General features: G+C 33.1%; 1 protein-coding gene across 10 annotated transcripts in view; it reads right to left on the bottom strand.

The window, feature by feature from the left end:
• LOC148303037 (uncharacterized) overlaps positions 1 to 23,321 on the bottom strand; it is a 343,245-nt gene that overhangs the window by 49,425 nt on the left and 270,499 nt on the right. The window lies entirely within an intron of this gene.

Genomic DNA, 23,321 nt, shown 5'->3' with positions numbered 1-23,321 from the left:
TTATTATTCGTCGAGATTTAAGTAATATTTATTAAACATTATATCCGTTTGCAGTTTGTATAAATCATTTAAATAAATGGCGATGCATTAACATTGCACAATAAAGAAAATATTTCAACGAAACAATAAGCCATTTTGCTACGAGCATTGATGACGAACAGCCCGGAAATAGCAAAACGTATTACATCACGGTTAATTAAAATGTAAATAAAGATATAGTGAAAGATGCAATGACCTCGATGCGGCGAACGGCGACAAAAAAATCCGACGATTATTTACGAATTATTGCGTTTTCTGTAAAATCAATATAAAGAAATATTTTGAATAGAGTAATGAGAAAATACAATAAATAAAATGGGAAGGTTGATGCACAGTAAAAATGTTACTCTAGTTAACAGAATGCATAGGCACTGACAAGTTTTTTTTTTTTTTCATGTACCAGCCTGTTGACTTAAAAATAGAAAGGAATATGTTCCCATCTGCTTTTAAAAATAAAAATACAGAATAGGTACATAGCGATACGTTATAAACCAGCATGAAATATATAAAAAAGAAATAAGAAATGTGCATCCGACAAAAAAGAAATAAAAATAAAACAGATTCCGAAATAAAATTGGATTGGATACGAATAGGAATTAATGAATATGTCGAACGTGAATCGAATAAATTTGTCCAACATACATGATCGACAATAACAAGCACCGCGAGAGGAGAGTATAAGGGCTATTTTAGCCTGGCGTTCCGAATCACGTGTAACATTTTGTTACCAAACACCGGGATTTATTCGGGATTTTTACGAATTATTTGGCCGGATTTTTCCTTCCCTCGGGAATAGATGGCTATCGCATATATTCAGACCTTCAGCCGCGCCATTGTTTCGATGCTTTATTTAGCAAAAAGGAAGATAAAAAAGCTAAACGCGTTGCACTTTCTGCTCGGTTCTGTATAGAAAGTCACAACTTGACTGACAATCGTAAAATATGCATTTTTACTGATTATCCTGCACAATGTTCGTACATTTTAATTACTACGGAAACAATAAAAAAGACGGGGACGTTAAAACTGTTATACATAATAAAAAAAAAAACTATGATTATATCTATGTTACAACAAGTTATGATATACGTGTTCTTATTCATACTGTTGTTTTTTCAAATTTGTTACTTACATTATATAATTGTAATTTTTTAAAATCATTAAAACTAAATAACGTCCACTACCCAACCAAAATATGATAATGTGATTGGAGTTTATTTCTTCTCCCGACTTTTTGCACCAAATAGTGAATTGCATATACAGCTCTTAACTAAATTCTTATGTAAAGATTAAAAGTATTTATATGGAAGCATGGTAATATATCCTGCGTTTCAGTTGCCAGCCCAAGATGCAACACAATGATTACTAGCAGATAACGGTTGGTTATTCCCGACTGATATATGCTAGGTTTACCCTTCAGAACGATCTTGGTCGGATCTTCGGGACAAAATTTTTGACTTCGCATATGTTGTGTTCAACCGTTTTAAACCACCAAAAGAGCTTTTAAACTGTTTAATACTAGCAAGTTGAAAACTTTTTAAACCAGCATTATTTACACACAAATGTATTGTGTCAATTACAATAATAGAAACTAGATTTATTGATATCTATTAATACGCACTTATTTTTCTAAAATATTTACTATTCTAGAACGAAAAAACCAATTTCAAAAAGGTCTTGCCATCAATATATCCCTGGAAAATAACACAATAATTTGAACATGTTGGTAGTACGCAAAGAAAATATTCACTTTTAATTTAAAAAAATCAGGAAAACTTTTGAGTACCAGTAAAATAATTGGTGAATAAAGCAAATTATTATTTTGAGCACACATAGTAAGTATATTTTGTTGGTCGGAAAATTCGCGTGAAATGTGTGCAGAGGATAAAAAGTGGCGAGCCACAACCACGTGGTCTGTACGTCTGTAGTAAACAAACTCCGCCAGTGGGAATATTATGTTCCCAGTTTAGTGGCGGAAACATCTCTTAAACGCCGCCATTAAAACACCATTAATCTTTAGTGCCGGTTGTTCGAGCGGACCGTAACATATCCACAAGCGCGGGGAACTGGCGTCCGGACTGTGCGGGTCAGCGCGGTATTCCACTGCCCCACAATCCACAATAATAACAGATAAAATGGAATACAGGTGTACCTCGCTTAGTACGGATGCTTAGTACACCCGACATTCCAGACTTTTTAAATGTTAGTTATGTATCATCGGATATGACCTTATAAACTAAGCCAAAAAACCAGTGATGTAGATGAACACATATTTAGTGATGTAGATGGCAACCATAATATATTTTATTATTATTTTAAATGTATCTATTAACTGGGATCAGTCTTACTTCGGATCGCTAAACGTTCCGGGTTCGAGTCCCAAAGTGGGCAGTTATTATTATTTTTTATATAATTCCATATTATTTTTTTATGATGAATGTTGAAAAATTTAAAGTCCAGGTTTTTGAAACGGATGAATGCAGATTTGGGTGTAAAATAATGTTAAATGGTCAAATTTTGGAAAAGGTAGATGATTTCGTATACATATTTGAGAGGAATGTTTTCAAGTGATGGAAAGATTGATAAAGATATAAACAAACAAAAAATCATAGCAGATAAAAGCTCTAGAACGAAACCTAAACTGGCAGTACGCAATGGAGTCCTGGTACCGAGCCTATAATGTATGGAAGTGAGACATGGAGTTGGCAAAAGGATGAAAGTAGACTGAATGCAGGACAGGGTGGTGTGGCGTTCTACTCTCTCTGCCTACCCCTGCGTGGAAGCGTTTGTTAGTTAGTTCATATTACTTTTCAGTTATTTTTACTATTTCCCACATTATCATTATTCTCACAGTTGGGAAAAGGATGAAAGTAGACTGAATGCAGGACAGGGTGGTGTGGCGTTCTACTCTCTCTGCCTACCCCTGCGTGGAAGCGCTTGTTAGTAAGTTCATATTACTTTTCAGTTATTTCTACTTATTCTCACATTGCAATATACATATTTACTAAAAATATTGATACGGCATGTAAGATCTCATAAATAAATGTAATAAAACAGACATTATTTATTTCAAGAGCCTTTATTTTAAGTGCAGGGACATTTTAAAATTAAGTCAGGTCTGTTGTGTCTATAGTTAGAATTGGGGAGCACAGATGGGATCAGACAGCGGTATAACGGATATCATACCGGATACGGATTACGGAAACAGATTTTGAATCGGAAAATTAATTTATGCACACAAATTACAGCTAAAAGTTCTAGATTAACCGTGAAACAAATATCAGGTTATTAATTTGTTGCACGACCCAATATTATATATTATAACCCGATCTGATTAAGCGAGGAGATTGATGTAACAATGTGATAAAATTGGGTTTTATTTTGATTTTATTTACAGGAATAAAATGGAGTTAGTAGAGAGAACGGTTCAATTTTTTCAAAGTCAACTTAAATCATTATAAAAGTTATAAGTCAACTGGAATCATTCTGAAAGTAAGTATGTTTATATAAATATTAATCAATTCATTGAAAATTGATGGTTTTATTTCAATAATGTTTAATTTAGTTACTTTCTCTGTAATATAGTGGTTAGCGCGTTTGGGTACCGCGTTAGAAGTCCCAAGTCAGGTTCGATTTCCAGGGAGGCCAAAATAAACATAAGTGATTTTCACTAACATGTATTGAATATCACCCCTGAGTGGCATCTGAAGCGAAGGTGTGACCATCCTGCCTTCAGGTAAATAATGACCAAGATACAGTGCCCTACGCACCATTGGGTGCATATTATGGTTAGAAGTTACTTAACATTTACGCAGATAGTTTATAAAAACGAGATATGTATATTATTTTTATTAAAAGCTTCTCCAGATCAATTGAGCTCATTGACGTTGTTGAAAAAAATGTGCTATATTTGTCGCTCGGACTATTTTAGCCGTTGTGAAAATGGAAGGTGTAAGGAATGTGGGTATGTTGGTGACATATTGGTGACAACAACATAGCCGTAATCCAGGGCTAACCAGCAAAGTCTGGCAGCGCATTCTAGATTTCTCTCCTAGAGACCAGTCACTCAATTAGAGCTATTTAGTAATATGTACATATTTGTAATAACCCAAAGTCAAAGTGTTAGCGAGTTATAACGTATCATCTTCCACTACCTTTGTACTAAATAAAGATTTCTCTTCAAATCACATATAAATTCGCTAAAAATATCTACTCTCACTGGTTTTGTTGTAGCAGCTGCCCCCATATAGCGTAAAACAACGTCGTGTGTGTCGAGCATCAGCGTTAACACAGCCCCAAGGCACACAGCAGTTTTGCATTGGACTCGATTATCAAAAACAATATTTATTTATCACAGTTCACAGTAATCTGTGCCGCAAAGGGTCGAGTGATTGAGATTTAATTGAACGGTATCAAGTGAATAGCGTATAATTTAGTGAATTAATTAGGAGTCAGGGCAAGTGGAGAGGCATGGTTGGCAGATATACAAGTATCGGGAGGCATCGCGCCGTGTCGAACGGAGCTTGCAGTGTAATTAGTAATAAAAGGTAATTATTACCATCGGCGGGAGGATGGCGGAACAGCGGAACAATGGCCGAGTCAACGACCGGAATGTTTCATAATTTTGGGATGAAATCATGGAAACTATTTTGAGATCCAGTGCGGGGTGGGACGCTCCAGGTATACTGCGGCTTGCGGGTCGCTCCCTTCACAGCTCAGATGGGACTAGGGCGACCATCAACTCATTTTTTTAAGAAATATATTTTTGTAAAATTAAAAACTATTTTTATTTCATGTAGGAGTTATTCTCTTGCCTGTACTGATCTGTCCAATGTAAGGTTTTGCAGACCTTTCATTTATTTCAGTTTGTTTTATTATTTTATTTGATTTATAATATTTATCTTCTTTCTTTATTATAACAATCTATTTTAATAAAAAAAAAACTTGAAAATGATTTTAAAAAAAACACGTATTTTAAAGCGCATTTCACGTCTATAATACGGAAAATTCAAAGGGCACAAGAAAGTTTAACATCGAATTCGAAACAACGAATATTGACAAGAGTAAAAACCACTCGACGGATTTCCTTTAATGGTACCAAAATTAAAATTAGCAATGGAAATAATTATAAAATATATTTTTTAAGTAATGTGAATTTAAATTTTCCATTAAATTATCAATTAGACGTACTTAAGTATATCCGAGGGATACACATACGAATATTTTATAGAATATAAAAAAAGACACGTAATAAATTTGCGTCTAAGAAACATTGGTAATTAAACTAAATAACTAACCATCACGCCACTTCACCGTAGAGGTAGGCAGAGAGAAAAGAACGCCACACCACTCTGTCTTTGCAAACTTTCTTCGCCTCTTCTACATTCATGCAACTTCTCATACATACCCGCCGATTATTTAGCACCAATGTTTCTCAGAAAGAAACATTGGTAAGCCATAATCTTTATTTTGGTTTTAAAGACTGACAAAAAAACATGATGCGTGATCTGATTAAAAACGAGTTCCAGTTTTCCGATCGCAGCTTCCGCACGGTCACCCTGGAGATGACCCCGGGTCGGGCGCTGTAACAGGTGGCAGCCCTCGCGGGCCGGTGCGGGCGGGTAGGGGGGGGGGTGGGGGGAGGGGGGGTCGAGGGGACCCCTCCCACATCTCCAGTCCTGCATCTTCTATTCTCCGGTCCCCGCTCAGCCTAGACCCGGTTAGACGAGGCCCGGCCCGCGCTAACCAGACCCCAGGCGGAGATTTGCGTTATCGGGTTATTATGTAACTCTTTAAAAGGAGAGAATACATTTTATTCACTTTTATTCCTTTTTCGGGTCGCGTTACGCCAAGAAACATTTTATTTAGATTTGGCGGTTTTTTTGTGGAACTCCGTTTTAATTTATATATTAAACATTAAAATCCAACAATAATTGTTAGAGTTTACGAAATTATACTTTATAATTAAAAACACATGAACAAATAAAATTTGTTACAATTGTTTGCAATTGTCTTGTTATGTCATTTTCAGCAATTTTCAGAATTTTTTTACGTGTTTTAGAAAAAAAAAACATTTTTAAGTAGACTCTAAAAATCAGTCTTTTAAATATTTAATATGTAAACAAACAATTTATCGAGATAAATCTTAAAATAAGTAAATCTATCTTATAATTGAGAGAAAATAAAATTCAACACAGTATGCCGAGCGCGTCTAATGTTTGTTCACAAATGTCAATTTGTTCCGCTTAGAAAATATTTAAATATATTTTTTTATTGATATCTCAGCATAAATGAAGTAGTTTATTTAGATGAGAATAGAAAACCTGGATATTTACAGGGCCTTCAGCAGAATTTGCATATTTTAGCATTAGCCCATAAGACAATTTTACTGCCTTTTTCTAAGTAATCAACGATTCATTTTTATGTAACGAAAAACGTATCCCTTCATATCAAGTAACTTCTGAATGTCATTGAAAATATAAAGCAAATAATTTCATTAAAAGACTGTCAATATGACGTTTCAAAATAAAGTAAAGAAAAGAAAAAATGCAGAAATTATACAGTTTTTTCCAAATTTCTATCTGTTGTCGATCTAAAATTTCGTTTAACATCAGTTTTGCGTTTATAACGATTTCAATCGATTATATATAATAGGGTTGAAAAGAACAAGACAATAATCAGTTTAGTCAAAAATAAATAACGATTGAAGTGTTAATAATGCAATTAAGGAAACTAAAAATACGAAAATATACGTTAGTCTATTAAGTGACAAAATACTGGAATTAGTTCTAATCCACAGAATTTACAGATAGAGTCGTAATCTAGATTTACAGTGTAAACAGGGGATACGCTGGTGCTTGGCACGGGGTGAGGCCGGGTGAGCAGGCGGGGAGGGGGAGGGGGAGGGGAGACGTTATCTAATCTGAATAAATGGTTATTGTGTGGAAAGTAAACTAGAATCATGCCCCGGCCCTCTCCCGCCCGAGGGGGTCGGTAGACTCGCTGTTCCTGCGCGCGAGCTACTTGGGAATCTCCAAGTCTCGAGTGACTCGGTCTGTTTGGGTAATAATATATATATTGGAAAACTGCACACGATTCCAATAGCTAACTGCACCCCCTACGAATGCGTTCACGGCAATGATGCCGGCATCTTTACTAAAATTGGAAAATAACCATACCATTTAAGATGTTTTCTTCTTGATATCCGAAATATAACGGATAAAATTGCTCGGAAATTCTATTAGAGACTAAATAAAGTTGTAGAAAAATTTGTTCAAAGGAAAATTCTATTGTGGGACTATAAAGTTTAAGCGCAATTCGCTCTAGACGAAAGTACAACGATTTCTCTGTGTCCCAATTCTACTTTAATTTTTATTTTTAAAACCGGTAATATAAAGTGACTAAGGTACAGTTTCTGCAGTTTTTTGTGAATTTCTATCCTATATTTTTTCCGTTAGTTTTTTTATGGAATAAAAAATTGTTTGTTATGTGTTTTAAACGTGTTATGACATGTAAAATAGAACAAAAACATTGTTTTAAAACAAACAAAAGGACTGATTTGTTAAAAATATAAGCAGTTATTTTTCTAAATAATGATAAAAGATCTGATACTAAATAAAAAATAATGGATATCATAGTGTTTTAAATTTTGTATTCAAAATACGCGAACCAAAATCCGCGACCGAATGATATGATAAAATATTGAAATATGTAAAAAAATATCATTAAATCGTCTATCCTTTTCTACTCGCACTACAATTTGAGTTTATAATTAATAAAAAGATAGCGGGATTAAAGGCGCGCAATACAGAGGGAATGAAAACACTTAAACTCTTCATCCTTTTGCCATTTGTGGTTTAAGGATATTGATCTCAAAATATTGAAGGCGGAATTTCACTTAATAAAATCGGTAAAATACACCGATTTTACACCGACCGAGTTTACATTCAGCGTGGAAATTCCAAATAGGCAATTTGAAATATTTAGTAATCGATACTTGGTAAGTCATAAAATAATTTGGATTCAGGTATCAGCTAGCGTACTACTCGAATAAACTTTTCTTCTTAAATCGGAGGGAATTAAATTCTCATTGCCAAGGTTACTCGGAGAAATCTCAGAGCGTAGATTGAAATCTTTGAGGTAAAAATCAAATAACTGTTTGAATAGAATTTATTTTATGAATGTCTATTAAAGCTGTCTTAGCACAATGACTCGGCCACTTAATATGATTAACAGCGTGACTTGCAGCAAATAAGTGTAGAGTATAGAGTTTTTGGGGTTAGAGAGGAGGAAAAACGAATGTGTACGGTTGAACCTCGATATTCGTATAGAATTCATTCCATGAGGCTATTCGAATTACTATTTGGCCGAATATAAAATTATATTTCCAATCCTCATAAAGAACTTATATAAAATATGTTGGATTTATATATACCAGACATATTTACGCGCATATTTACAACTGCCTTTTAAATTTGACATTGTAACAAAAAGTCCGTACAAAAAAAGATTATTAACCTATCCTACTCACCCCTTATTCTACTCTTATTATGTTTGAATCCGTTTTATTTTACTTTGAAGGAATCTTGCTATTTTGCTAGAGAAGAACTTGATTTTACTGTAGGATACAAAGAAGGATCGGCTTGTGTACTTATATGTTTTTTAATACATGACTCTTCATTATATTTTAAACGGAGTTTTGATAACATTTATTTGGTTTATTCATTAATTTTTTTTGCACAGAATACGTAATTCATTGGCGGGCTAATTGCTGTAAAGCAATATCCTACATCCAACTAAAAACACACCAGTAATGTTGTTCAAAGTTTATACCTTATGCAGATGTTTGAAATTTGTGGGCAGATAGTGCTTATTTTGGAGCAAATGATATTGATTAAAACAAGCAAGGCATAAGAGGAGTATGATCTAATAAGGAATTAAGGGAAAGTGCTCCAAAATGGGGATATGATGGACAGCTAGAGTTTCAAATATAAATAATAATGTGTTAGATGTTTGTTATAGGTTATTACAAATGTCGTTTTTTTTTCATGGAGAGGTTATTAATTATATATAAGTCTGACGGCTCGGGAAAAAATAAATTACTAAATAATAATGGTTAAAGAACAACAAAGTTACTAAAGAACGTCGAGGTACAAGTGTTGTCTCCTAAACACACAAAGTTCTCATCCATATATTTTGGGCCAATAAAAGCTGTGAAGAGTATTATAAAACAGTACTAGATATTGTGGATTCGATAGGGGAAAGTAATTCGTGATATTATAATATTGAGATATGAAAATGTAGTTAGCTAAATGGATTTACAAAGATGGGTTATACTTTTTAAATTAAATATTCTTTAGAGTTTCGATGTTTTAAAGAGGACGTATGGAATATGCTCGCAATTTGAAGGAAAGTTGTTTCCAAAGAAGCAAGCAGAGAGAAAATGTAAAGAAGAAAAAGCACCTATAACTCGAAAGGAGTAAAGTTTTGTGGTGGATTACGGGACAGCGGGAGGGGGCGGGGTTGGGCGGGGTTGGGCGGGGTGGGGCGGGGAGCGGAGGGGCAGGGAGACTCCACTAGCTTCTGGTACAAGTTTAAATGAATAAAGTTTTCGATTTGTATGTGCGAATATTATTATAGGGTGGCGCGATGGGCGCGCGCCGGGAGGTGGAGGGGGGTGTTGGGGGGGGGGGGGCGCAACATTGAAGGCGCATGCAGTACCTATTCGTACACGTTTTAATAGGCACATAACACTAATATAGGTTGTGTTTCCAGTTCTAAAGTAAACTTGATTTATAGCGCTGTAAGTTTAACGCCACATCACGCGGTGTCTGGAAGGAGGATTTAATTTCTTTGCTTATACTGCATTATTGACCTTTCGACATAGGAAATTAAGGCAGAGTAACAAGCCAGCTGTGATTAATTTACATATTTTTTTCTTCAAATATGTATGTGGAGCCTATGGAGTGTACAAACTGCCCCCGAACTCTTCTGTCGGATGACAGTTTCCTTGTATCCTCTCATGTCAGGTTTGCGTCCCGAGTTCAGACAAGAACTGAACAGATTGTCAGCAGTGGACGTCGTAGGCGGCGGGAAACTGATGTCTTGTAAGAGAGCCAAGCTTGATGCTAACTCGGGAGACATGCGGACTACATGACCTAGCCAACTACATATTATAAATCGCCTTTTTTCTCGACGAAAGTTGTGACCATGTGTAGTTACATCCTACGCCGTATTTCCTGGTTCCTCTCGAAGTGTGTAGGTTTCGTTATTATTAATATTTTTTTCTTGTAGATTAATTATTTGGCTTTGGTATATATATATTTTTTATAATGATTTGCTCATCCAGCGCCTTTAAGTTTTGTTCCAGTATATTTTTTGTTTTTGAGTCTTTCACTGTTGTAATTTTGTTGATTTCGTTTCATATATTATAATAATTGGCTCCATATTGGGGCACGAAATTCGCGTCGCCCGTCCGGGCGTGCGCGGGTAGTATGTAGACGGTAGTTAATACAGCAATAAACTATCACTATCTGTAACTAACTATCACTATACTATACGTCCGCTCACCACTGCTGACAGAAGTGAAGTCAGATGGATATATTTATATTTTTAAAAGCATTACTTATACATGCAAATACTTATGTATATAAAAAAGCCATTACAAAGTTTAATTGTGTCGAGTGCAGTGGAAGCGTCACTTTCGATCTGCGATCCGGGGGTTTGATTCTCCACTCCGTTACACCTTGATTGTTATCTTCTAACACAGTACGACAGCATGTGAAAAAGGCAATGTTTATTTAAATTATGACACTGACGTTGATTTTATTCCTCGTGTGGAGTCAATCAAGCGAATGATTGCGGGTGGGGCAGACTAGTCGAAACGGTGAATAAATCACAACCGAAACTAGAGGGAGTATACTAGAACATAATACGACTCGAGTACAAGTCGTTAAATTTGTCACGACAGAGAATAGCCCCATAAAAATATATTGATTCCTATTATACCTAACATATAATTTAATGTGAAAATATATTACTTCCTACAAAAGTTAAATAATTTACGCACTTTTTGAACGATATAAGTTTTACAACACTAACAACGTGTGTGAATAAAAGTTACAGTGAATATTAAACTGTTTTTAATTTAAGTATTACTCGGTAAATACCGCTTTTTCTTCAAATCTATTAGGACACGCGTTTTGATGCATTCCGCATCATTTTTACTGTGTTTGAAGTAAAACATAAATTAAAAATAGACAGGTATGAATTAATTCAAAATATATTTAGTAAATTCCTTTTTTTAAAAGATAAATACTTATGTTTTTTTACTATTTTCACAAATATTTCATTTTTATACTATTTCTGTGATTGAGCGGCTCATTATTAGAAATAGGTATCAAATTGCAATAGAGGGGTTCGAACCGAGAAACTCTGAGTCTGCGACATTAACCACGGGACCCACAACCCGACACAACATACATATTTACATTTCTACATACATATTTGTAGAATAGAACTGTAGAAGAGAAATGTCAAGTTAATACTTACGTTTAAACAACGTGGTAAAATTTTCAATTGACGTCATTTGGTAAAACTTTAAGAAAGCTTTACATTTTTAAATGGCTCATTATAACCGAAAACTTCTAATAAAATTATTATTTCAGACTTGATTAGAAGTAAAATAAAACACGTTGTTTGTTTAAATAAAATAAGATTTTTGTTTAAATAAAATAAGTTTTTGTTATGCGGATTGCATGACGCAAGGCGCAACGTTTGATATGCAAATCAGCAAATAATAGAGCAAGCTGTGAATTGAATATATAATACAATATGATACAGTTTGGGAAACGTATGGAGGTAAGTAATTATTCTTGTTATTTGAGATAAAAGAATAACAATCGTTATTACTCTTATCGCAAAAAGGACTTTATGAAGAAAAAACTTTATTTTTTTTTTTTATCACGTCACATAAATAAATATAGAGAAGTTCTCACAAGGTGTGAATAAATTATATGTATTTTAAAATGTATTTTCTTAGTTTTGCATTTTGTAAACGTTATTAAGTGAATGCGTTCAGGTTAAATACTCAAATCTGAATTCCAAAAATTTGTTATTTTTTTAAAAATTAATGTGATATCTTAAGTGGCGAGAATCATTGTTTTTAACCACTAACCTGAACTGATCTGCTCCATGACAAAGTATTTTTAAGTATTGTTTTGTTATTTTGTATTTGTTTTTTTTTTTAAATTTAATGTTTAAATAGTGTTAAAAGATTTCTGGGGAAACAACCAGGGATTCATTTTCATACTTTATACATAGATTAGAGACTTACTCCATATTTAGCTGGTCATTCGAAAGTTAATAAAATATGTATATATTTTTTTGCCTTAATACTGTTTTTTTAGAGACCATAAAATATCGCCGAATCATGATTGAAAAAACCTTTTAATATTTCTTCTTACCCTTATCAGTACCCGGTTGTGCATAAGGCACTGCATCGTATTGACTCAGTGTTATCTAGATCGTTACAATAAATACTCGAGTGAAGAAAATACTAATATTTATATTCAAACCCCCCCCCCCTGAGAATCGAACCTTGTAATTAAAAACCGTAATTAAAAACCTTGGCTCGAAAAGTGATATTACCAGGATAATAGGAGCTAATAATGCAAGTTTACTACTTATTTTAAGAGTATATACGCGCAGTAGTATACCATACAAGCCGACATATTGCACAACTCATTAGGTATATATCAATAACGATAACAAGTAAATATATTAATACCTTTCTGTATGATGTTTCCACTCTATTGTATTATATGTACATTTTGCTATGGAAATGGCACAATTGATAAACAGACCGTAAAAGCGATTCTAAAAACAGAACTAATAGTATTATTATAGGGGGGATTATAAGGCAGTTTATGCGGCCGTAAATACGCCGCTCTATCTGGCGATGTATATCGCGTATCTCAGACACTATTCTCCATAAATTCGTATACGGATTATTTTTTGACATCTCAACAAAGATGAAGAAGTTTATGGAAGTCCGGGCATTTACAAGGCTTACGTCCGTCATCAATGATTTGATTGAGAAGGCTTTTATTTAGCAGAGAAACCCAGATTTGTGAAAAAGTATTTGGACACAATATTTTTTTGTTGTTGTAAACGTAATGTTAATAACATATTATTTTTGACATCTCAACATAGATGAAGAAGAGTATGAGTATGAAGTCTGGGTATTCGTCCGCCTCCGTAGTGTAATGGTCAGCATGCTCGGCTACCGTTCTGGAGGTCCCGGGTTCGATTCCCAGGGGGGTCAAATAAATATTAGTGATTTTTGCACTGTAATATTTATTCAATATTACCCTGGACTGGTACCTGAAGCGGAGGGCTGATCACCTTTCCTTCATGTGCAAACGATCAAGATAACACTGCGTCCATATGACGCAGTGCCCTATGCACCATTGGGGTGCGGATAAGGGTTTTATTATTATTATTAACGACCGTCATAGGCTGGTTTAAGTGGTCACTTTTCTCACGTGTATCATTCACCAATACTACCCATGTTGACAACCACACTACTCAAATTCTTGTAACTTCTATATACATATATAAAGAGTTCAATTTCGAAACATGGTGCTTGAATCACTAGAATTTCACTAGAGACATCTATTGGTGAGACGAAAGAAGCTTTTTATTGAGCATAATATCTCTCATTTGTATGTGAGGTCCGAATCCTGGATTATAATCACATACATGAGAAACGCTGGAAAACATCCTGTTTCAGTTTATTACCTGAGCTTATAACTTGGCCAGTTAATTTATTTAAAACGTTTCGAGTGTGTCCAAGTACTTGTTCAAAATCTGGATTATCTCCAATTATAGGAGTTATTTTATGAAAAATAACTCCTTTAATTGGAAATAATTCAGATTTGTGAACAAGTATTTGGACGCACTAAAAATGATGTACAGTTTCGGACATTTACGGCCGGAAAGTCATATTATACAATGCCGATACGGAGTTACGTATGTTGCAGAGAAAAACATCAAGGCAGGATTCCAATGAACGACTGACGACCCGTATTACGACATGACGGATCATTCAACCCACGAGCTTTTTTACGATGTAGGTAGCCACTAATAGTTATTGAAATATTTTCAAGCGACACTAAGCGGTGATCCTCGTCTTAGCAAATATGTGAATGTGCTGCCTAGTGCTAAAAATGCTTGTTTTATAAATATAAACTAATTGACTAACCATCACGCCGCTTCTCCGCAGGGGTAGGAAGAGAGAATATAACGCCAAATTAATCTTTCTTTGTAAACAATCTTCGCCTCTTTCACATTCATTCAACATCTAATACATGACCGATTGATTTTTCACGATTCAAAGATTTCACAGACAAGTTTGAAAAAATTCTCAGGGTGCCTTCTCGGGCTACACGGAGGTAATCTTATAAAAAAATTGAAGCATTTTAATTGATTAGTTTAATAAACAATCAATTTATACTAATTATTGCAATAAATAGCCCCTCAAAATTGTAAAATCTAGCATTTGTAAATATATTTGAATACATTTTGACATCTCAACAGACATGAAGAAAAATTTAGAAGTCTGGGTATTAACAAGGCTTATGACCTGTCATAAGCTGGTTAAGTGATCACTTTGCACACGTGTAACTTTGCACAAGTGTAATATTCTACCCAAAATTGACAACGACACTACTCAAACTCTTACATACATCGTAAATCTCATGACGCTTTATGTGTGAGTTCACTGGAGCCATTTATGGTTGGTTCGAGAAAGCTTTTATTTAGGAGAGACCCATGTGTTAATATGTATGCAAGATCTTAACCAGATTATTTTACATACTGGGAGACGCCTGAAAACATGATTTTCATATAAGTATACACTTAATATATTGTGAACGAAGTAATTGGTCTTTCTTAAATGGAATTAATTTAAAATTATATTATCAGCCGTTTTCAAGTGTGGAAAATAATATGAAAAAGGATTTTTATAATATTCAATTTAGGATGTAGCCTGAGAAATTTAAATTTAAAATGGTATACCATGAAAATTGATTAGAAAGGTGAATATTACTAGGTAGCCCTTTAATTGTTACCTTAACAGACTTCTTCAGCTATGTTGATACATCAACAATATATTGACTTACGTGCTTATTTAAGTTCTAAAAGGTTTTAGTGTGGCAAAATACTATTAAAATTGACTATCGCTGTTCGTGTGAATTGAAACGATGTCTTTATTTGAGACACATTGACTATATGTTTCACTGATACATGTCAGAAAAAAGTGTTAAAACTAAAATACAAAGAACAAAACTCGTCCAACCTGTATTATCAGAATATTAAGACCAGTTTTTTTTACTGTAGCAACAATGCGATGAGCGTAATATACAATAATAATAAAATAAGAATAAAAAACATGTTCATTTGAAAGACACTGAAGAGTTTTGCATAAAATAAAATGAAGGGAAGCCTGCAGACATGAACATAAATTTATAAACGTAATAAAATATATTAACCATAATGCAGGATAATGTAATAAGACTGAGGAAAACTTGACACAATCAAGTATGTCAAATACTTGATTGTGTCAAGTTTTCGGGTCAGGAGTCGTAATAATCGTCGGGGATATATGAGGAGATGCATAAATGTGTATGAGGCGAAAAATGTTAGCAAAAGACAGAGTGGTGTGGCGTTCGATTCTCTCTGCCTACCCCTGTGGGGAAGCGGCGTGATGGTGTAAGTTAGTTAGTTAGTAAGTGTTAAATTTAATAACAAAAACTGTTTGAACTTCGCCACAATCAGTAAAAAGATGTTGATTTTTGAGCTTTATTTAGACGGTAATATTTGAATAAAAATAAGATCTAAATTATAAATAGACTTTTATTTAATAAATAAAATAAAAGAATTGTACGCAGTAAAATCAACCTAAATAAAACATATGTATATCATACTCAGAGAGTGGACTCACGCCTGGGTATTAGTTTCATGAAGTTAACGTTTTAGCTATGGAATGGAGAAGACTTTAACTTAAATTTTAGTATTTTTAAATTAAGATTTACTTGGTAAATACCACAAGTTCCTTAAATATATTGTGACACGCATTTCGATACATTTCGCATCATTTTCAAACACGGTGTCTGATAATGATTCAGAATGCATCGAAACACGTGTCACAATAGATTTTAAGAAATAATGGTATTTTCCATGTTAAACTTAAAATAAACATGGATAGATATTATTACAATGTGAAGAATGTGCCGAATCAATTAATGAAATTAAATTTTACTTTTATATTTTGTTTCAAACGACTTTGAAAAAACTATTAATTTATAATTGTTTTTTTTTTTTATTCTAAGGAAATATGTCAAAGCTATTTCGGCTGCCCAAACTTAAAACACAGTAGGGGACATTTTTTTGTAGAACGTTTTTTTACATTTTTGGACTAAGTAGAATCTACTTAGTCCAAACATGCAAAAAAGTACTACAAAAAATGTCCCTTACAGTGTTTTGAGTTTGGACAGCCGATCTATCTACGTTAGGTGGATAAATTTTTCACTTCCAGCCCTGGACATTTTATTAATGTATGTTACTACATCGACAGGCCGTTTGGAGAGATAAAACACGCGTTATTACGATTTTAATAATGTTAAAAGTGGCGAGACTGCGACGGGTTTAATTATCGTTAACTCTGTAAAATAGTTTATGGCTGCTAGTCATAAATTAATTAAGGCAATTGTACGACGTTGCCACCATAACTTGTTGCCACTTCTCACTATAATAATTACAATTAACAATATCGGAAATTAACGAAACATATTTTTTATGGGGGTACTAGGGTGATAAATAAATAAATGGTACACATTTATACTATTTGTATCAATACATTACAACTTAAATGATGTATTTATTGACGATACGAAAATAAGTGTATCAATTTATCATTAATGATAAAGTTGCATATCGACAGCCATTTTATAATTTTTACCATACACCCTTTTAGTTTTCGAATGTCTTCGAGAAAATAAATATTTCGAACTATTTCCCGGTATTATAATTTCCAAACACACACATATATGACATTTTCTTAGTCTATATTATAAAAGCATAAAGCAACTAACATAAAACCAATTTTTATAATGTTTTACAATACGTTTTATCAAATAAGCAACTTAAAATTATCCTAACTATACGAAAACCATAATATGTAACACAAAAATCCACCGCTTTTATGGTTGCTCCCCTTAAAATACATTGGAAAAAAAACAGGTTAACACAAGGACACGTAAAGTGTAAAAAGGTTTTGTAAAAAGTAACAAATAAATAAATGTTTTATAATCAGTATATTTGTTAGGAATTTCCGGTATTTCGTAAATATCGTTTTGTTCACAAAAACCTCGTCAAAATGCACGTATTACATTTTACGATCAATATTTTGTTATTGTTTATGTTAATTATAATTAATGGTTTGTTTTCGAGAATCTAAACACGTGTTGTGTATAAGTTGTGCCAGCAGGGAGCTTTATTAGGACGTGGCCTAGCAACCAACCCTTTTTTATATTCGAATCCACGTTCATTGTGGAGATTTTTTACCTGCCTCCAGGAACTAACCTTCTAGCTAACCTTATGGAACCCAACAACCCAACTTGGTGGAGGTTCCACGTGATGTCACCTACAACGTTGCCGTGCTTGTGTTAACTGGGCTCGGAAAATATATTTAAAAAAAAATACCTGTATAATTTTTAAGTATTCAAATCAGAATTTAGAATCAAAGTTTCATTTATGCAATTAAATTCTAATTTGATTGCACAAACGAAATAAATAAATTCTAATTTATAATACCCTGAGGCATAAAGTACTTATGATGTTGAAAACATACATTAATATATTCTTATTCTTACAAATACATGTTGAAAACATACATTAATATATTCTTAAACGTTTTGCATCGTGTATTATTTATTTATTTTATTTTATTTAAACTACATGTACAGAAAAGAAATAAGTACATTGGTGGGCTTACTGCTAAAAAGCAATATCTTCCAACCAACCAAAGATGTAATGTATATTATGATGTAAAACTTGATGGAAGAAAAATTACGAAATTAAAAATGCCTTTATTTGCTAAATTATTTTCATCATCTACTTTTCCCCAATTCATTCGCAGTGAAGCGCCCTTAAGGTAGTATTTTACGAGAATAGCGCTATATAAATTATCCAAATTTATTATTATTACATATTAAAAGTTTCAGATAAGTTTCCCCGCTCGGTCTGTTTTATATCGTCAGTTGGTAGATAGTGTATGTCTGTAAATTCAACATTACCTCTATTCGTGATAAAATAAATATCCCTTTTATTTTTCATCGGCAACATTGATATCCTGTCACTATGGATCGACAAACAGTTTGAAAATGCCAAAGTTGTTTAAGAAATAGCTCGGAAGTAAAATTTAACTATAGTTTATTTATTAACATAGAGGTAGAATTCAGGATCGACGTGTAGTTTTTAACCTTTTCATGGCCGCAAATAAATTACGCCGCAGTGCTCAACAGGCCAAGTATTTTTTTGAAAAAAAAAAGTTGTCTAAAGATTTTTATTTTTGTTGTTTTTATTGAATTATAATTTACTTACCAAATATTATATCCCGCATCGATTGTTAGAGTTTTATTCTTGAAGTTAAACCAGTTTCAAATTTTCAGGGTTGTCACACTAAGTCGCACACGCAAGTTTTTATTAAATTTAATATTAACACACAACTATTATTTATCAATGGAATATTTTAAAATAATAAGAAAAACACAAAAAAATTGAGCAAAATAAAAACCCCTGGCGTTCAAAACAATCGATTAAAATAATCAATATTTCAAGTGGTTTGAGTGGTAGCCCTAATGACATCTGTCAACTGTCAGCTGAAAGTGATACCGATAAATCACTTAAAAGTATTTAAAAACTTTATAAAATATTTTGTGACAACTTCAACTGATGGCAATGTATGTTCCGTTTTTGACAGATTGTCAATATGAGTTAAAACTGCGGAGTAATACGTCATCAAAAGTACTGACGAGATATCTCGTCTCTGGCCATACGGGCACTCCGCCATTTGCCGAGATATCTCGTCTCTGGCAACCATCGGGTTAAATAAATATCTCAATTTCTCCAATTGTTTTTGAAGTTGACTTCAGTTTATAAGTAGTTTTGTTTACAATAATAATGTATTATTTTAAGATATTAAAACATTTGTTGGCTATGGTATCGATGTACTCGCGTATATTATACTTTACATATACCATATACTTGATACTAATTTACCAGAGCCCATTGTCTTGTATTGAAATTTATGCACCCTTATCTATGCAAATTATTATTGTAAAACACGTTGTTTCGCTCATAAACATCCACACGGTACAATATAAAGTCATTATTCAAAAATACTTGAATTTATGAATGGGTTGTATAATGAGGTAGCTCTTCATTTGCAATTAAGATAATGTGAATACAATTACTGTTTCATTACAAACATAACATAAATAGAACGAGTATACTTTAATTTATTACGTTTATTTAAAAAAATACGTAAACTTAATTGGGTTAATTCTCTTGTTACAGGGGCCTTACAGGGGATTACAATCACTTTGTTTCAAAGTTTAATTTATATATCCTTTGTAAGTGTACATCCATTTAACTTTGATTCGTTATTAACGACTATGGGATTTTTAAAGCGGTTGTCGAATCGTATTGTCAATAAGGTACTCGTTCTATTAACTCGCAGTAGTAAAGCAAAATTCATCTATAAAAGACGTTTATATTTAAAACATTAAAATGTTTAAAAATAAACAAGTTTTTTTTTCTATACCCTTTAAAAATCTGTCAGTCAAAGATTTAATCGTTATAATTCAGTAAAAATACCGAGCGGCTGATAGGAATTTAGAGCCGCGTATATTCGTGAGCGGACCTCGTTTTGGCACACGAATTTTCGGATAGAGAAATTCGGCGCTAGAAGGTCACGGACGCCGGCACACTGACCGCGACAGTCGTCCTTATTACGTCCGCGTTGCATCGAAAGGTGTCCGTTTTCGCGTGCGTATTTTTCGGACGGCATTCTTCAGCGCGCGCTCGGGCGTGCCGTCGGCGTCGCCTGTCGCACCGCGTGAGGACGGGAGCTTTCGCGGGCTTTCTTGCGTCAGTGATAATGACCACAGATAATGGAGTGGGAAGGGGCGCCACGTGGCCGGGCGGGTAGGCGGCAGTGCGTAGGCATCCCAATACTACTGTGTAGAGGCGCGTCCGCTCGACGGACACCTGTGACCCGCACTACGCTGCAATACGGCTGTCCAAATTTAAAACACAGTAAGGGACATTTTTTTGTAGTAGGTTTTTTTTTGCATTTTTGGACTAAGTAGAGTCTACTTAGTCCATAAATGCAAAAAAAACTACTACAAAAAAATGTCCCTTACTGTGTTTTAAATTTGGACAGCCGAATAGTTCACTCGTATTGTGACGTTTTTTATGCAAACATTTCAAAATACGCATTCTTTACTATCAGATATATTTGTTTGAATTTTTCGCAAATGTAATTGTCTCGTAAATGAATGTCATTATGTACCCAATAGACTTGTCACAATAAAATTATCAAATCGTTCAAATAGATTATTTCTGGGCAATAATATTATTTTGAGTGCATTCAGAATAAAAATGAAAATAAACTGTGGTTGAATCTGTTATACACACATGTTTACTGGCGTTAGTATGGTGCATTTTAACGAGAATATATCGTGGACATACTGGCAAAAAACGTCAACTTTAAAATCCCTGTTTGAATAATCCCTGTTATTTAAAGCCTAAATAAAATACCCGCTATTAAACTGAAATTTACTTTTAAAACCACATTAATATGACATTTCAAACTACTTAGTCTATTTTTTCAGTTTAAAGAACATTAAAAACATTAAAATACAGGATCATTAGATCAAATTTGCATATTTTCGAGTTAACGTTTTTCGCCAATACAACCACGATATACTCAACATAATTTATGTTTCACAACAAGAAAAAATATTATCAATTGAAATGTAAGGAAAAGTAGTGTATTAATTATAAATGTCTACCATTCTCAATAAATTTATTATACTAACTCGGCTAGTCAAACACTTGTGTTTAACTAGCTAAGTAACAGAAAGAATAGAACGCCATTATTATAACAAAATTATAATATCGACTGGTAGCGAAGCAGAGAATTTTAAATCTTTATTTTAGCATTGAAACCCGTCGATAGTATATTAATATCACTCATCATAAATAAATATTATGTAAGCCACCTAATAAAAATTACACAGGAGACAAAAAATTGCGTAATGTTTTATTGGAATTTTAAGTAGATACATTTTTACATCAATTACATGAAAAAATGATAATTAATATAAAGCAAAAATTCGAATAGTATTCGGGTTTTTGAGAAAAAGTTATTTTGTAAGTTATAAAATGGAAGATAGATAGCGTAGTTTCAAATATTGATTGTTTTTGTTTAGGATGTTAAAGTGAGAAAAGAAAGGTCGGTCAAAAGATTAGCACGAGTCAAGGGCTTATAACTTTTTGATTTAAACGCAAAAAATATCCCTCAAAATTATTCAGTTTCTGAAATCAGTTAGAAAGAAAGGGTTAAGTCATTTTTTGCAAACAAACAAAAAACTTCTCGACATTGTTTAAAATAAACCAGTAATTTATGACGATATTATATATTAATATTATAAGCTTATATTTCTCACAACTATTTTTGATTCGCCGTCGTATTATACGTACGAATATATATGAAAAAAACTGTTTTGTTGCCGAATGCGGAAAAAAGTTACATACATTTAGGTTTAAACTGAAATATTTTAACACAATTTTACGAATGTGAATCTCGAAATATTTAATTTTCTTTTTAAAATTGTTCTTAGAGAGAAAGATTGAAGTGGAAAACCGGAAGAATAAAATGATGACGCAACCGATGCAATCAATCAACGGAAATATGTAACGGTTCTCAGTGATGGTAGTCATAATTAATAAAATTAGCACAAATCGCGTCGATTTGTATTCAAAACGAATGAATAAAAATAAAAGAATAGATATCAGGCCAACCGTCGCGCGGTGAAGCGACGAAAGTAGGCGACGGATGAAAAACCATATTGTGTTCCACATTTCACCACTTTTACAGCATCAAACTATATTTCGAAAGCCCAATAAGAAAATTATAAGAATTGACAAATAACCGAAACCGGTAGACATAAAAATCTCGGTGAGTGGTTAAATACTAATATTTCTAACATTTTGGTAAAAAAAATAAGTAAAAATAACCTTCATCTCGAGAGAAAACACCACACTTATTTCACTCGAAAAATAATTAGAATCCAAATTTATACGACGACAAAAAATCTGGCAAATACAGCTAAGCGCATTGATTTTGTGCAAAGTTTTTTGATCGTAAAATTTCTGACTAGAACGCGGATTATTAGCGATTAGTTTTACATATTGAACGCCAATATGTTGTATATTTTGGTGATTCGTCAATTAATTATTAAATCAGCCGCGATTCAAAATTAGGATTTTATGAACAGTAACACGAAGAACATAAGTAATTGAGTAGTATCCGTCTGTCTATAGGCGGATGATGTGATTCGAGAAATGAAATGAACAAATTTAGTCCTTAAAAAATTATCTAATTAAAAATTAATACAATCTGAAGCGCTTTTTTGTTACATATAAATAATTTAAGCAAAATGAAATGACTTTTTTTGTTTTAAGATTTACAACCGATATTTATTTTAAATGCGCAGGTTTTGTATTTTATAGGGTTATGTATAAAATTATCGCTCTTTTTTTTAAATTTTACGTTTTGAATAAAAAAACATGTTTATTTTTGTACTTATGATTTAAACTGTTATTTCTTAATAAATTTTTACCGTACGATATGTTTCTTTTCAGTACTTAATAAGCAAATTCGCTTAGAATCAGGATATAATTATATAAGTTTAAAAATTCTCCTAACCGTTTACACGAAGCAAGATCAGAAATCGTTTTTTTAATGGAATTCTACAAAAATTCTCACGCCACACGATTTTCAATTTTGAATCTGGGAAAAATTATACGTTTAAAAAAAAAATCATTTTAATAAAAATTATTTGGAAGATGTAAAAAAATATTGTTTCAAAGTGGTTTTTATGAAAAAGGTTTGACTGTAATTGTTAACACCTGCCACGACAGATGGCAGCGCCTGT

The sequence above is a fragment of the Brachycentrus maculatus genome, unplaced genomic scaffold (genome assembly GCF_059751285.1).
Source record: "Brachycentrus maculatus isolate JH-2025_06_01 unplaced genomic scaffold, ASM5975128v1 h1tg000388l, whole genome shotgun sequence".
In the NCBI taxonomy this organism is placed as follows: Eukaryota; Metazoa; Arthropoda; class Insecta; order Trichoptera; family Brachycentridae; genus Brachycentrus; species Brachycentrus maculatus.
This window is presented reverse-complemented; position numbering and strand designations above follow the sequence as displayed.